The 17,072-nt window shown below is 42.1% G+C and overlaps 1 protein-coding gene and 1 non-coding gene across 6 annotated transcripts in view; one reads left to right on the top strand and one right to left on the bottom strand.

Moving 5' to 3' along the window:
* UTRN (utrophin) overlaps positions 1–17,072 on the top strand; it is an 846,507-nt gene that overhangs the window by 561,168 nt on the left and 268,267 nt on the right. The window lies entirely within an intron of this gene.
* Positions 8,120–8,202, bottom strand: TRNAL-UAA (transfer RNA leucine (anticodon UAA)). Its single transcript has one exon. It is a non-coding gene; the product is annotated as a tRNA-Leu (tRNA).

Below are 17,072 nucleotides of genomic sequence, written 5' to 3'. Positions count from 1 at the left end.
CGCTTTAGCGTCGCTAAGTGAGACGGGGCCTTTACTCACTGTGACAATCAGTGGTGTGGTTATACAAACTAGCTGGACTGATGTGCACTCAGCGCCTTGTCTGGCAGTTTTAATCTCCTGCTCATTCAACACTGATTACATTGAAATAACAGCACACATCCTGCTACCTACCCAATACTTTATGTCCCTGGAATAGAATACAAACAAAGACCCAAAATGTGGCTTAAGCTGCAATACATTATTATTTTCAGCTGGTCAGTGAATGAATGCCTAGTAGTCCTTGGTTGGTCAATTAAGGTTGTTGTTTAGCATGACGTCATATGTTCGAACAACCAGGGGCGTAGTTACAGTAGGTGCAGGGATTGCAGTCGAACCCGGGTCCAGGAGCGTAAGGGGTCTGAAAGGTCCCTTTGGCCCATATGAAAAGACAAATACTATTAAAGATATTTAGGATCCCTGTTGTAGATATTGCATTGGGGTCCATTGCAAACAACTATTGCCTTGACTTACTTGGCAATAATTACTTTCCAACATCAGCACTCTACAAAAACACCCAAAATATTGCACAAGGCAGATTTTTGAGAAAATAAATTGCATAACTGCCAGTGGTTTAAATGGACCCTTTCAACCACCCATTAGTTGACATAAGCTCAAACCTTGTCTCCTCTTTGAAAGGATCTGAACTTGTATATTTATGGCCAACACGGCAGAAAAAATGTATTCACTTATGCATAGCTCCTAACCATCCCTCATACTGCAGGACTGTCCCAATTTTGAGGCTGTGCCCCGCAGTCCCGCACGGGACTCTTCTCCCACACAGCAAGCAGGAGAAGCAGCCGACACACCCCCTTGTTTTAGGCCACGCCCCATCTGTATCTTCTTCTTCCGGTGTGGTGGTTCAGAGAGGGAGAGAGGACATTCTGAGGTGGGTGTGTGTACTGCACATATACATGTAGCTTGCCCTGCTCTGCTGTGCTTACAGTACAAGGCATTATAATCAGGATTAGTGGCAGCAGTTAGAGCAATCCAGTGCAGCCTGTTAGTCATAGGCACAGTATATACATATATATATATATATATATATATATATATATATATATATATATATATATATATATATGTGTGCATCCTTTATGTGCTACAGCAGTTATGGAGTGTGGAGCCAGTAGATAGTGGTGTTGTCTGAGTGCATGCAGAGTTCACAGAGCTGGGCTACATTGCAATGTGCAGGATCTGTGAGGCAGCAGTGTGGACAGTGACAGGTGGTGACATTTTTGCCTGCATTGTAAGCAGAGCTGCTGGGACACATCTACAGACTCGACTGTACACTGGCATCGTCATGTGGGGCCATTATACAGTATGGAGTACTGTGTGGCCATTATACAGTATGGAGCATCATGTGGGGCCAGTACACAGTTATGGAGCACTGTGGGGCCATTATACTGTATGGAGCACTGTGTGGCCATTATACACTATTGATCATCATGTGGGGCCATTATACAGTATGGAGCACTGTGTGGCCATATTTGTTTCTCTTCATAACTATTGTTTATGAAACAGTGTGAGCAGCAGTGCTAAATGGGTGTGGTTGGGGCATGGATATGGGTGTGACTACTTATGAAATGGGTGTGGTCAGGGGCGTGGCTACCCTTGTCTCTCTTTGCCTTCATCAAAAGTTGGGAGGTATGCTTATGTAGCGTCATTAATTTCACAACACTTAACAGGAAACCGGAGAACCTGGAGGAAACACATGCAAACCTGGGGAAAACATACAAACTCCTTCAAACTCCTTACAGATGTTGTCCTTGTTGGGACTTGAACCCAAGACCCAAGCGCTGCAAGACTCAATGCTAACCACAGAGCCTCTGTGCTGCTATATATACTAGATGGTGGCCCGATTCTAACACATCGGGTATTCTAGAATATGTATGTATGTACGTCACGCTTAGCACAGCCACGTAGTATATAGCACAGCCACGTAGTATATAGCACAGCCACGTAGTATATAGCACAGCCACGTAGTATATAACACAGACAGCCACGTAGTATATAGCACGGCCGCGTAGTATATAGCACAGCCACGTAGTATATAGCAGCCATAGTATATAGCACAGCCCACGTAATATATAGCACAGCCCACGTAATATATAGCACAGCCTACGTAATATATAGCACAGCCCACGCAGTATATAACACTGCCCATGTAGTATATAGCAGCCAGGCAGTATATAACACAGCCCATGTAATATATAGCACAGCCCACGTAGTATATAACCCAGCCCACGTAGTATATAACACAGATATAACACAGGCCACACAGTATATAACACTGCCCACGTAGTATATAACACAGCCCACGCAGTATATAACACAGCCCACGTAGTACATAGCAGTGTGGGCACCGTATCCCTGTTAAAAAAAAAAAATTAAAAATAGTTATACTCACCCTCCGGCATCCACCGAAGCTGTCCCGATGCGCACGATGCTGCTGCCAGCTTCCATTCCCAGTGATGCATTGCGAAATTACCCAGATGACTTAGCTGTCTCACGAGACCACTAAGTCATCTGGGTAATTTCGCAATGCATCACTGGGAACGGAAGCTGGCGGCAGCATCGGCGGAAGGTGAGAATAGCACAATTTTTTATTTTTCTTTATTATTCTTAACATATCTTTTTACTATTGATGCTGCATAGGCAGCATCAATAGTAAAAAGTTGGTCCGGGATGGGGTGACACACTGGCACTGACTGGAGGGGAGTATGGAGGGTGCACTGACTGGAGGAGAGTAGGGAGGGGCCAATTCGCAGCCGGACTAAGCCTGTCGACCAATCAGTGACGCGGGATTTCCGTGACAGACAAACAGACGGAATTCTTCTTAGACGATTATATAGATACACACACACACACACACACACACACACACACACATATATATATGTATCCTAATTCTACTAGCATAAGCTCATATAATCCTCCTCATGGACTCGAACATGGATCTGAGCAGGCTGGGAATGTTTTTTTTTCAGATTGGTATTATTCTTTTAGATTATTAAAATGGGAACATTTGTTTAACGACCGTGAAATTTACAATAAATTGGTATCGGTATACATCCTCGCTGATAGGTCTCAATGCCTAGATCAATTTTAAGAATTCTTGGCACTATAACAATTCTTAGGAAATAGAAATAAAATATAATTTTAATGTATTTTCCTCACTCTGCATATGAAAAGACGCATGGAACAATACGTGTATTCTGGAGGAATGTGGTGGTAATGTGATGTGTCGAATGTAAATGTGCAGCACTTGTTGACTTCAAATGACTTCCTAAATAAACCACCAGCAAGAAATGATCTATGTTTAGAAAGGTATTGTCTGCGATATTTATTTAAAATTATTCCATCTCTTTACCAATAAACACTTTCCTATTTTTTTTCCCTTCGTTGCTCACCACTGGGAATGCATTGACTATAAATGAGTCACATACACACTGACATTAGATTGGCACTGGGGCTGCGAGCTTTTGAAATGTTGCCATGGTGAATAGTGAAAACTCTTATCTGTTTCTGTTATCAGGAATAAACTGCATCAGCAAGAGAAATGGTTCTTTTCATTATAAATATGATAAGGCAGTGCAAAGTGTTAGACGACAACCCATGCAGAATACCATTCTGCTTTTGAGTCTGTAAACTTAGAAATTCATCTTGAAAGTGGAGAGGCAGATGCCCCTGGCTGCTATTGTGCTCTTGTCAATCAAGGTGCCAGCTTCTTCTGGTGTTCTGTAACAAAGTTAAAGTCAGCCTTTGATTTGAAGACATCTGAGCAAAATATTGGGGAACTTCAATTTATAAAATTCCCTATTAATTGTCATTAGAAAAAAGTCTAAGGGCTGGTTTTCTCCAAATCCCAACATCGTCCAAATACAAGAACCACTCGCTCTGGCGTACCCAGCTTTTCGTTCTGGCAGAGCCCGCTGTTCATGCAATACAATTATTTGAATTACCAATTATACAATTCTACATTTCCCTTGCTGCATGGGATATTTCTGTCCAGATGCAAATTCTCTTAGACTTAGTGATATGGCATCTGCAGGTAATCCACAAACAGTGGGGAAAGTAAGTATTTGATACACTGCCAATTTTCAAGTTTTCTCACCTACAAAGAATGGAGAGGACTGTAATTTGTATTGTAGGTACACTCCATCTGTGAGAGACAATCTAAAAATAAAATACTGTAACACAAAATCTATTGTATGATTTTGAAATGATTGAATTGCATTTATTGCATGAAATAACTATTTGATCACCTACCAACCAGCAAGAATTCACTCATTACATGTATTAATTACACCTGTTTGAACTCGTTACCTGTGTAAAAGACACCTGTCCACACTCAATCACACTCCAACCTCTCCACCATGGGCAAGACCAAGGAGCTATCTAAGGACACCAGGGACAAAATTGTAAACCTGTGCAAGGCTGGGATGGACTACAGGATAATAGGTAAGCAGCTTGAAGAGAAGGCACAATTATTAGAAAATGGAAGAAACACAAGATTATTGTCAATTTTCCTCGGTCTGGGGCTCCATGCAAAATCTCGCTTCGCGGGGTAAGGATTATTCTGAGAAATGTCAGGAATCAACACAGAACTATATGAGAGGACCTTGTCAATGACCTGAAGATAACTGGGACCACAAACTCAAACATTACTGTTAGTAACACAGTACACCTAATGGATTAAAATCCTGCAGGGCCTACAAGGTCACCCTGCTCACACCAGCACATGTCCAGGCCCGTTTGAAGTTCGCTAGTGACCATTTGGATGATCCAAAGGATTCTTGGGAGAAGGTCAGATGACCAAAATAGAACTTTTTGGTGTCAACTTCAATCGCCATGTTTGCAGGAAGAAGAAGGATGGGTACAACTCCAAGAACACCGTTTCCACTGTGAAGCATGGTGGGGGAAACATCATACTTTAGGGGTGCTTTTCTGCAAAGTGGACAGGACGAAAGCACCGTATTGAAGTGAGGATGGATGGGGTTATGTATCGTGAGATTTGCTCAACAACCTCCTTCTATCAGAGCATTGAAGGTGGGTCATAGCTGGGTCTTCCAGCATGACAATGACCCAAAACACACACAGCCAGGGCAACTAAGGAGTGGCTCCATAATAAGCATTTCAAGGTCCTAGAGAGGCCTAACCAGTCTCCAGACCTGAACCCAGTAAAAAAATTTTTGAGGGAGCTGAAACTCAACGTTGCCCATATACAGCCACGAAACCTGAAAGATCTGGAGAAGTTCAAGTATATGTTATATAATAGCATATAGCTAAGAAAAGCAACACACAGCACTATAGCTGACACTACAAGTCCGAGAATGACTTCTTGTGGGCCAGGTTGCTGACTCCTTGTCTTGATAGGCCACTCCTGTTCCATCTGCCAATATGCCATATTATTGGCACCTTGATTTTGTCCCATTACCAGGGTTGCCAACTTGACTTTTTATTTTTTCTGGACAACTTCTTAAAAAATCATGCACAGAAAATATTTTTTACAGACAAATTGGAAAACCGTCATAAATCATTAGTATTATAAATGATCCACGTCTACAGCCCATAATTCTGATATGAAGACATCAGCTGCATTCACTCTAAAATGATAATTATAGACAATATGCAAATCACATCTTCAGAGAAAAAGAGGACTTAAACTCTATAGCGCCACCTGTTGGAAGTAGCGATCCTACAAGTCACAATCAACCCTTTAACGAGTTTTGCAATGTGACTTAGGATAAAAGCCAAATCAGTATCTCAATTCGCAGACACGGTGTTTTGGGCTGCTGACCCTCGTCAGTGCGAAGCATGACAAAAAATTCTTTATAAGTTTCTTCAGCGTACAAAAAAATCATGTGCACCTTACATTTTGTTTATGGACAGGTAAAAAAAGTGTCTTATTTTTACAAATTGTCCTGGAATTTCTGGAAGGTTGGCAGCCCTGGGTGATACAGGAGTTAGGATTATATAAACTGCCATGTTTGCTATCTATGTTCCACCCATAAATAGGAACCAACGGTTTTAGTGTGCTGTTGGATCGTGTGATATTGCACTATCACCTTTTGCATTTCTGTTATTACATTGTCCCTGTATTTTGACATCACTTTTCTCTTAAAAACATAATAATTGATTACATAAAATAGTCACTGTCAGTTTAACAAACTTTGCATAAACCAATAGTACAAGCAAATGTAATAAACATCTCTTATGAGAGAAATACTGTAAGTATCAGCCAAAAGTTTAGAAGCACCTGTTTACCCAATAGGGTTTTCCTTGTTCTTATTGGAATGTGCACATTCTATATTCAGGCAGCAAAACCACAAAAGAACACATATGGAAATAATGAGTAAGGAAACACATAGGAAACAAATCAGAATATGTATGGAACTGTAGATTCCTTAAAGTAGCACCTTTTCTCTAATGATACCTTGGTCGCAAACATTTTCTGAAGGCTGATAATGCCGCATATAAACTCTTGATGAGGCATACCTGTTCTTTAGAAGCCATTCCACCTGACTGTATTGATGAAGCTGCTTGAGTGAATGCTATTAGGGTGCATATCTGTCATCAGAGTAAAAGTTGGGGTAATTGTGAGGATTCGGAATCTAAGGTCTATCGCATATTTTGGTTTGTTTCATGTTTTCCTTTGCTATTTGTTTCCATATATGTTCTTTTGTGTTTTTTGCTGTTTTCTGTCTGAATCTTCAATTTTCCAATAATAGCAGGAAAGCCATTGTATGAATAAGTTTGTCCAAACTTATGAAGGCTATTATATGTTCTTTTCACCACTTATGATCCACTTGCACCCCATTTCTACTGACTGAACTTACTATCCTCTCTGAAAAACAGTTGAACTCTATCTTGGTCAAGGAATCATGCACTCAGTGGAGAGAGGAAGGAGTGAGTAGCACACAGTACTGTGAGAGACATGTAGATGTGATGGAGCTTTAAGGAACTGATTTATCTTATTACAGTGCTGGATTCCTAGCCACACAGCTCAGTACTAATATACAATGTTCTGCATTGTTCTTCTGTCTCTTAAACAAAGAAAGAAGAATAGGAATCCTTCCGTTTCTGTGTACAAGAGACAACTTATCAGCTAATCTCCAACCACCAGCTCAGAGAGAACAAGAGCCTGTCGAGTGGAAAACCGATTCAAAATGGGGGCTACAATTGTGAAATTGTGTTATTCCTCATGTACCCACATGAGTTTTTTCTGAAAAGTTACTGTTACGAAACTGCAACACAGAACTAGGATAGAAGGGAGAAAACTGACCTTGCACTGAGACTAGGCCGATATCCTACGATGGAGTGGGCGAACCACTCCTTGCGAATAGCCCCACGACGATCCTACATAATCTCAGACCTAAAGATTGGGGGAAGGAGGTCCCTAAAAGATCTAAGGACTGGGTATAAAAACAGGTCACCTCCTAATAGAAAATACAGAGACAGCTGCAGAAACCAACTGAAAACAGAAACTAAAGATAGCAGAACCAGAGATCCCAGAACTGCACAATATCAAACACAGAAAGCTATCAAAGCACCTAGCCAAAACTCCAGCAGATTAACACTGTTGTCCAGCAAGGACTGGGAGGCAGGTGCTGGGTAATAAAGGGTGATACAATCACCTGACCAAGACAACCCAGCACCAGGGGAAAAAGACCAGCAGCCAGAAAACCACAACAAGATGGCGGATGGTCAAAAGCAAAACAGATTCTAACAGTTACCTGATATGACAGGTATAACAGGGCCGGATTTAAGAGGTGGGTGGCCCGGGGCCCATTTTGGAGGGAGGCCCATTTTTCAAGGTGTTGCAATATGTAATGAAAAACACAAAATGAAACGAACGCAAGTTTATTTACAAAAATCATTTACGCAGAGTAATTCAGGTAAAATCATTCATTTTTTACAATCCAGGCACTTTCCTTGATTTTCGTACTGCAAAATGATGTCACTAAAGTCCAATCCACGCAGTATATCTGACTCATAGTTACATAGTTACATAGTTACATAGTTAGTAAGGCCGAAAAAAGACATTTGTCCATCCAGTTCAGCCTATATTCCAAACTCATACCAGGAGTGGGGTTCGAACCCACGAGGATACATATCCATGGGATCTTAACTCCAACGCCTTAACCACTCGGCCATCCTGGTGAATGGACTCGATGCTCATAATAGCCAAATTTACAAGTCGTTCCTGCTTCATGGATGTCCTTAATCAGTTTTCGACTAATTTGAGTTTTGAGAAGGAACGCTCACCACTGCAGTTTGTTACCATCAAAATTAGATATATCCTTAGAGCTATCTCAATAATTGCTGTATATATCAGAGGCTGTTGCTGTGCTGGCTGTATATAGAATAGAGGCTGAGGGGCTGTATAAAGTGTATACACAGCACTATACTGTAAACAAGTCCACACTATATACATACAGTATACACAGACACACTGTAATGCAGGATATAGTGTGGCCCTGTATATGCAGTATGGTACTGTGTAGGACAGGAGCTGCAAGAAAGATACACAGACAGACACACAGACAGACAGAGATCATACTCACTCACCGCGAGACTGAAGACTGAACCACTTCACCTCTGGATCTTCAGTGACTGAAGATCCAGAGAGAAGTCCTGCCGTGCTCCACGGTGGAGAAGCCTCTTCTCTCGCTGACATCGTGGCTCCACCTCCTTCCTCGAAGGTAGCTGAACAAACTCTCATCTGATCTAATCCGAGGGAGCGATCATATAGCTGAATGGGTAGCGCCTAGAAGCTTCTGTTGGGATCGGAGAAGGCTGCTGCATGCCATAAGCTAAGCATTAGGTACAGGGAGGGTACTAAGGAAGTCTGGCTAGGCTAGCCATGTCAGTGGTTGCTGACGCAGGTCAGGTACCATGACTCTGCCGCTCTGCGCCAGCCACTGAGATGTAGGACTGTAGCCAGGTCCCTACACTTTCAATAGTTTTTCTTTTGTTAAATGTTCCTTATCATTAGAAACGGCTCACAGCAAAGAGACGTGTGTTTTACATGTTTTGAGATATTTATCTCTATATTGGTGGGAGGCCCCCGCTTGGTGGGTGGCCCAGGACCCGTGCCCCTTGCCCCCCCTAAATCCAGGCCTGAGGTATGACATAAAATAGTTGCCCTAACAGTTAAGGCACATTTGTACTGGCTGATCCTTCAGATTCTAACGTTTTTAACGACCCATTTCTTACAACAATTGTGTAATGTGAATTGGTTGACCAACTGAACAATGTGCATGAAATCTTGCAGGCGAACGAAAAATTTGATGTTCGGGAAAAAAAACATTTTATGATGTTATGATGTAACAATTGCTATTCAATAGTTTAATTTACGATTCCCATCCTATATAAACACTTGTCTGACATCGCTTGTTAGTCATGAGTTACTATCACATCATTCATTATTTTAGCAATTATCTTCCTGCGCAGATGATCCATTAGGGACCAACCGGCGACACCATACGCTGACAGACCAAACTTAACTATGCACACTGGGCATTTGGTAATCGATCACTCAGTGAGCATGGGCTGCCATTGTTCTTGGTAGAGCGAGTCCTGGTTGACTGTGCACCGCCAAGAACGATGATCTTTTGCACTGTGCAAAATATCATTTCACCCAATGAAAGAGCATTTTGTCCATTCATTGGGTAATCAGCAGCCTGTTTATATGGCAAGATAATTGTGAAACGATGAAATAAGCGTATTAATGAATCCTCAACCACGATTATCGTTCAGTGGTAATGCAGCTTACATCTTCAGTATTTTCTGCATGATCTTAGAGCAGTCTGTCTTGCAAAGAACAAAGGAGGCAATCTCACTGCTAATCAGTCCTATCTTTAGCTGATGGCTGGCTGACTAATAAGGGAGGAATTGATGGCACATTTATTTATTTTTACATTTTCCATGTCTTTGTTTCCGGATTGTCATCGATATATGCATTAATGCAACACTGTGACTTCATGAGTCACAAAGAAAAATTAATGTCATTCATGTCTCAGATTGGGAAGGAAAATGATCAGCAGAATTTCATATGATGAACTCATTGAAGCTGATCATAACGTGCTTTGGTGGCTTATGATTACACGTTGCACTCCTTTGACAGAGAACTCTTCCTTTTTTCCCTGTGATTGCGCAGTGCATTGGGGCGCTCTTGCTCAATCAGTATCTCATAGAAGGCGATGTACTATCCTCAGGTGCATTCTTCTCAGCCACAAAGGACAGACACTTGGCTTGCCAGATGAGCATCAATTCTGTAGACAATAATAACAATTCTAATAACCTATTGACTGGTCGAGAGGAGGCTATGAGTAATATGAACTCTTTGCATCTTTCCACTCTTTTTGCTTCCACGAGCTTGTTGAGATTTTAATGACTGTATGTTACAATTTCATATTATAGTGCAGATACTTGAGACCACAGGTTGTGAAGTATAAAAAGTCTTAAAAAAGCAAGCTCCACATTATTCCTTCAATACATATGATTAACCTGCCTGAATCAGCTGGAATTAAATAGATTTGATACATAGCTATCTATATATCTATACACAGTGGCATGTAAAAGTTTTGGCACCCCTGGTCAAAATTACTGTTACTGTGAACAGTTAAGCAAGTTGAAGATGATCTCTAACAGGGCTAAAGTTAAAGATGACACTTTTCCTTTGTGTTTTAGCACACAAAAAAAACAAATATATATTTATATATTAAGAGACCACCACATCAAAACCCTGTCATGGGCAGCCCAATCTCCAGACCTGAACCCCATTGAAAACCTCTGGAATGTTATCAGGAGGATGATGGATAGTCACAAGCCATCAAACAAAGAAGAACTGCTTCAATTCTTGTGCCAGGAACAGTGTGAAAGACTGATGGAAAGCATGCCAAGACGCATGAAAGCTGTAATTAAAAATCATGGTTATTCCACAAAATATTGATTTCTGAACTCTTCCTCAGTTAAAACATTAGTATCGTTGTTTCTAAATGATTATGAACTTCTTTGCATTATTTGAGGTCTGAAAGCACTTTTTTTTTTTTTAAATGTTGACCATTTTTCTTTGTCAGACAATAAATACAAAATGTATTGCTTGGAACTTCGGAGACATGTTGTCAGAAGTTTATAGAATAAAAGAACAATTTACTTTTTACTCAAAAATATACCTATAAAGAGAAAAATCAGACAAACTGAACCATCCCTTGTAGATTGTGAGCTCTCGTGGGCAGGGTCCTCTCTCCTCCTGTACCAGTTGTGACTTGTATTGTTCAAGATTATTGTTTTTATTATGTATACTCCTCCTCACATGTAAAGCGCCATGGAATAAATGGCGCTATAATAATAATAATAAATAATAATATTGCAGTGGTCTCTTAATTTTTGCCAGAGCTATGTATGTATGTGTGTGTGTGTGTGTATATATATATATATATATATATATATATATATATATATATATATATATATATATATATATATATATATATATATATATATATAGTGATGCAGTTACCCATGCTGCAGCTAGGGGGCACTATGTGTGCCCCTCAGAATACGCATGGAGGCGTAACTGTAATGGTGATAATGAGATAGTGACTGGCATTATTGTAAATGGCCGGTATGTGTCGCAGAGGGAGTCTGCGTTGTAAGCCAGTAATGTTGTTGTTCTGGGACCTGTAGTCCCACAAGTATTTGTATAGTTTGTAAAGGGAGGCTTGCAGGGTTAGTTGGAGAGCTGGCGGGTCTGAATAACCACACACTTCCCACCTATGGGAGTGGTTTCAAGTACATAATGTGACCATGATTTGGTCACATGGGAGAGAGTGTATAGATCATGGACGGCTTGTGTGTTGGGAGGTCCTGTGTGTGGACTGGATCCCCGAATAGCACAATGAGAGGCCGTGGTCCTGAAGGCTTGTGTGTTGGGAGGTCCTGTGTGTGGACCGGATCCCTGAATAGTTCACTGAGAGGCCTGTGTTGGAAGATCCTGGGAGTAGGACTTCCTGAATAGCACAACCAGTGTTGGAAGATCCTGGGAGCAGGACTTCCTGAAGAGCACATGGAAAGGCATGTATGCAGAGTCTGTGATGGCACTGCATTGGGGGAGCTACAGCCCGTCTGAGGATCTGGACTGTCAGGTGGCCTGGTGAGCAAGCCATTGTCCGGGACGGTGATCCCAGTTCGGCAGCTTCCCTGGGAGAGAGTACTGACAGGAGTCAACGTGTGGAGCAGGAGCTCCTGGAAGGTAATCCGGAGTATGGAGAACTGTGTGCACTGACGGGGTCAGTTAATGAACTGTGGTCCCATGGTAAGTGGACGAAGTGAGGTCCGGCGTGTTTAGAGACTGTGTTCGCTATATGAATAGAGACATTAATACGGCGTACCCCCAGGAACTAGTCAAGGAGAACTGGCGGAGTAGTGTCTGAACTGTGAGTTAAAGCCGTATATGAACTATCTAAGTTAAACCTGCAATTTAATGTAATCTGTTGGTGCCTATTGTGTTCCTTGAAGTATATAATGAACTGTGCATGATCCGGTTTATGACTGCATAATAAACCGCATGGACTGTTTAATAGAGAAAACCGTGCCTGTGTGACTGAATCCCGTTGCCAAGCGAGTGTCCCCAACACATGCAGTAAGTGCTATCATAATATATATATATATATATATATATATATATATATATAATTGTCTTAGGGTCACTTCCGTCTGTCTGTCTGTCTGTCCTTCTGTCTGTCTTTATGTCTGTCACGGATATTCATTGGTAGCGGCCTCTGTCATGGAATTCTAAGTCGCTGATTGGTCGCTGCAAAACAGCCACGACCAATCAGCGACGGCCACAGTCCGGAAGAAAATGGCCGCTCCTTACTCTCCGCAGTCAGTGCCCGGCGCCTGCATACTCCCCTCCAGTCAACGCTCACACAGGGTTAATGGCAGCGTTGACCGCGGTGTAACGCACTCGGTTAACGCTGCTGTTAACACTGTGTGACTAACGTTTACTATTCATGCTGCCTATGCAGCATGAATAGTAAAAAGATCTAATATTAAAAATAATAATAAAAAAAAAAAATAGTTACATACTCACCCTCCGTTGGCCCCCGGATCGAAGCGGTTACCGACTCTCCTCGCGACACCCCGGTGACCGCTCCATGCATTGCGGTCTCGCGAGATTATGATGTGCTACGTCATCATTTCGCGAGACCGCAATGCACTCTTCAGACCGGAGCGCGCGAGGACCATCGGTAACCGCTTCGATTCGGGAGCATCGGTAACCGCTTCGATCCGGGAGCCAACGGAGGGTGAGTATGTAACTATTTTTTATTTTAATTCTTTTTTTTCAACAGGGATATATTCTGCATACTACGTGACTGGCGAATATACTACGTGACTGGGCAGTATACTACGTGGCTCTGTGCTGTATACTACGTGACTGGGCAATATACTATGTGGCTGGGCAAAATACTACGTGGCTGGGCAATATACTACGTGGGCTGTGCAATATACTACGTGGCTGGGCAATATACTACGTGGCTGGGCAATTAACTACGTGGGTTGTGCAATATACTACGTGGACAAGCATATTCTAGAATACCCGATGCGTTAGAAGGCCAAAGAGTTCAATTTTAATCTCATCGGTTGACAGGACTTGTTTCCATAATACATCAGGCTTATTTAGATGTTCTTTTGCATACTTTTGACTCTGCATTTAATGGAGAGGTTTTCTTATGCTGACTCTTCCATGATGGCCATATTTGTGCAGATGTCCCTAAACAGTAGAGCAATGTACCACAACTCCAGAGTCTGCTAAATCTTTCTGAAGGTCTTTGCAGTTCACCGTGGCTTCTGATTTGCCTCTCTAGCAATGTTGCGAGCAGCTTTCACTGAAATTTTGCTTGGTCTTCCAGACCTTAGCTTGACCTCCATTGTTCCTGTTAATTGCCATTTTTTAATTACAGTGGGTGCGGAAAGTATTCAGACCCCGTTATATTTTTCACTCTTTGTTTCATTGCAGCCATTTGGTAAATGCAAAAAAGTTAATTTTTTTCACATTAATGTATACTCTGCACCTCATCTTGACTGCAAAATTTTCTACATTTATGTTTTTTTTTCAAACTTAATAAAAAAGAAAAATTGAAATATCACATGGTCATAAGTATTCAGGCCCGTTGCTCAGAAACTTATATTTAAGTCACATGCTGTCCATTTCCTTGTGATCCTCCTTGAGATGGTTCTACTCCTTCATTGGAGTCCAGCTGTGTTTAATTAAACACACTTAAAGACTTAATTTGGAAAGACACACACCTGTCTATAAGACCTCACAGCTCACAGTGCATGTTGTACCAAATGAGAATCATGAGGTGAAAGGAACTTGGACAGATCTGTCCAAGGGTACAAAAGAATTTCTGCAGTACTCAAAGTTCCTAAGAGCACAGTGTCCTCCATAATCCTTAAATGGAAGAAGTTTGGGACCACCAGAAGTCTTCCTAGACCTGGCCATCCAGCCAAACTGAGCAATCTTTGGAGAAGAGCCTAAGTGAGAGAAGTAAAGAAGAACCCCAAGATCACCGTACCTGAGCTCCATAGATGCAGTAGGGAGATGGGAGAAAGTTCCACAAAGTCAACTATCACTGCAGCCCTCCACCAGTTGGGGCGTTATGGCAGAGTAGCCCAACGGAAACTTTGACTCAGTGCAAGACATATGAAAGCCCTCATAGAGTTTGCTAAAAAACACATGAAGGACTCCCAGACAATGAGAAATAAGATTCTCTCATCTGCTCATACCAAGATATACCTTTTTGGTGATAATTCTAAATGGTATGTGTGAAGAAAACAAGGCACTGCTCATCACCTGCCCAATACAATCCCAACAGTGAAACATGGTGGTAGCAGCATTATGCTATGGGGGGACCACTGATTGTCATTGAAGGAAACATGAATGCGGCCAAGTACAGATATATCCTATTTGAAAACCTCTTCCAGAGTGCTCTGGACCTCAGACTTGGCCGAAGGTTCACCTTCCAACAAGACAATGACCCTAATCACACAGCTAAAATAACAAAGGAGTGGCTTCAGAATAACTCTGTGAGCATTCCTGACTGGCCCAGCCAGAGCCCTGACCTAAACCCATTTGAACATCTCTGGAGAGACCTGAAAATGGCTGTCCTCCAACGTTCACCATCCAACCTGACGGAACTGGAGATGATCTGCAAGGAAGAATGGCAGAGAATCCCCAAATCCAGGTGTGAAAAACTTGTCGCATCATTCCCAAGAAGACTCATGGCTGTACTAGCTCAAAAGGGTGCTTCTACTCAATACTGAGCAAAGGATCTGAATACTTATGACCATGTGATATTTCAGTTTTTCTTTTTTAATAAATTTGCAAAAATTACTACATTTCTGTTTTTTTCAGTCAAGATGGGGTGCAGAGTGTACATTAATGAGAAAAAAAACTAACATTTTTGAATTTACCAAATGGCTGTAATGAAACAAAGAGTGAACAATTTAAAGTGGTCTGAATAATTTCTGTGTCCACTGTACGTTTAGAAGTGAGGAAAGGGCAACTTGAAAATGCTTTGCTATCTTCTTGTAGCCTTCTTCTTTTTGGGTCTCCACCGTTTTCATTTACACAGTGTTAGGCAGCTGCTTAAAAGAATTCATAGCTGCTGTTTTTTTGGCACAAGGTTACAGAACGCTGGGTTTTTATAAAGCTAGGAAATTTGCATCACCTGGCTTTTCCTAACTATGATAGTGAGCAAGCCATAACCCCATAAATAATTGAGACATCAGTAGTTTACCGGTAAGTGTTTTTGAATATCCATATTTATCAGGAGCCCCATATAATGCTCCATAAAGATAATAATGGGCCCCATAAAATGCTCCATACAAAATACGCCCCATATAATGCTCCATAAAGTTCATGATGGGCCCCATAAGATGCTCCATATAAAATACGCCCCATATAATGCTCCATATAGTTCATGATGGGCCCCATAAGATGTTCCATACAAAATATGCTGCTATTGCAATAAAAAAAATGACATGCCTCTCGTCTCTGGGGGAGTGGTGCCGGTGTCCTGAGCAGGCGGGGACACTGGCGTGCTATGCGGGCCAGGTGTGGGAGTCGCCGCTGGCTCAGGCCCCCGAAACTTGTGATATTCACCTGTCCCCATTCTACCACCGCGCTCCGCTGTGTCTTCCGGGTCTCTGCAGTGTCTGTTCAGGCAGAGGGCGCGCACTAACCACGTCAGCGCGCCCTCTGACCTGAACACCACAGCCAGAGGTTGTGAAAGACAGCCCGGCAGTGGAACGGGGACAGGTGAATATCGCATGGTTCACCCTCCCCGTTATGCTCACCCCCTCCTGGCGCGGTGTCTGCTTCTCAGATGGTCTCTGGCGCCAGCGGCTTGTTCCTGTGTTCAGCGGTCACATGGTACCGCTCATTAAATTAATGAATATCCGCTCGACGCCTATGAGAGTGGAGTTGCATGCATATTCATTACTTTAATGAGCGGTACCACTTGACCGCTGAACACAGGAAGAGCTTGCGGCTCCAGAGACCATCGGGGAAGCAGGGAAGTGCAGAGACCGTGCCCGGGAGCAGGTGAGTATGATGTGACAGCCGCCAGTCCTGCCGCTCCCCCTCTCCCCACCGAGCCCCTGGGACAATGACTCGAGTATAAGCCGAGAGGGGCACTTTTAGCCTAAAATAATGGGCTGAAAATCTCGGCTTATACTTCAGTATATACGGTACCTATCTATGCCTAGAAAGTTGGCAATAGGCAAAAATTCAAGTTTAGAGGTATAAGTCAAGTGACTTATGTAGAATTTTATCTAAAAATTTCCTGCTTCATGCTAAAAGTTTAACCATGCCTCCTTCTCTCAACATGTTAAAGAAGCACTCCTCCATCAAATTTTTTATCATCTTAATATATTACAATCATCACATTATATACTGTAGCACTGTGTACTTACGATTACTCATCTTTTCATTCTACCAAGATAATTCTTCTATTTTCTCT

Source organism: Ranitomeya variabilis, chromosome 2, assembly GCF_051348905.1.
Source record: "Ranitomeya variabilis isolate aRanVar5 chromosome 2, aRanVar5.hap1, whole genome shotgun sequence".
In the NCBI taxonomy this organism is placed as follows: Eukaryota; Metazoa; Chordata; class Amphibia; order Anura; family Dendrobatidae; genus Ranitomeya; species Ranitomeya variabilis.
The sequence above is the reverse complement of the archived record's forward strand: the minus strand, read 5'-3'. Positions and strand labels throughout refer to the sequence as shown.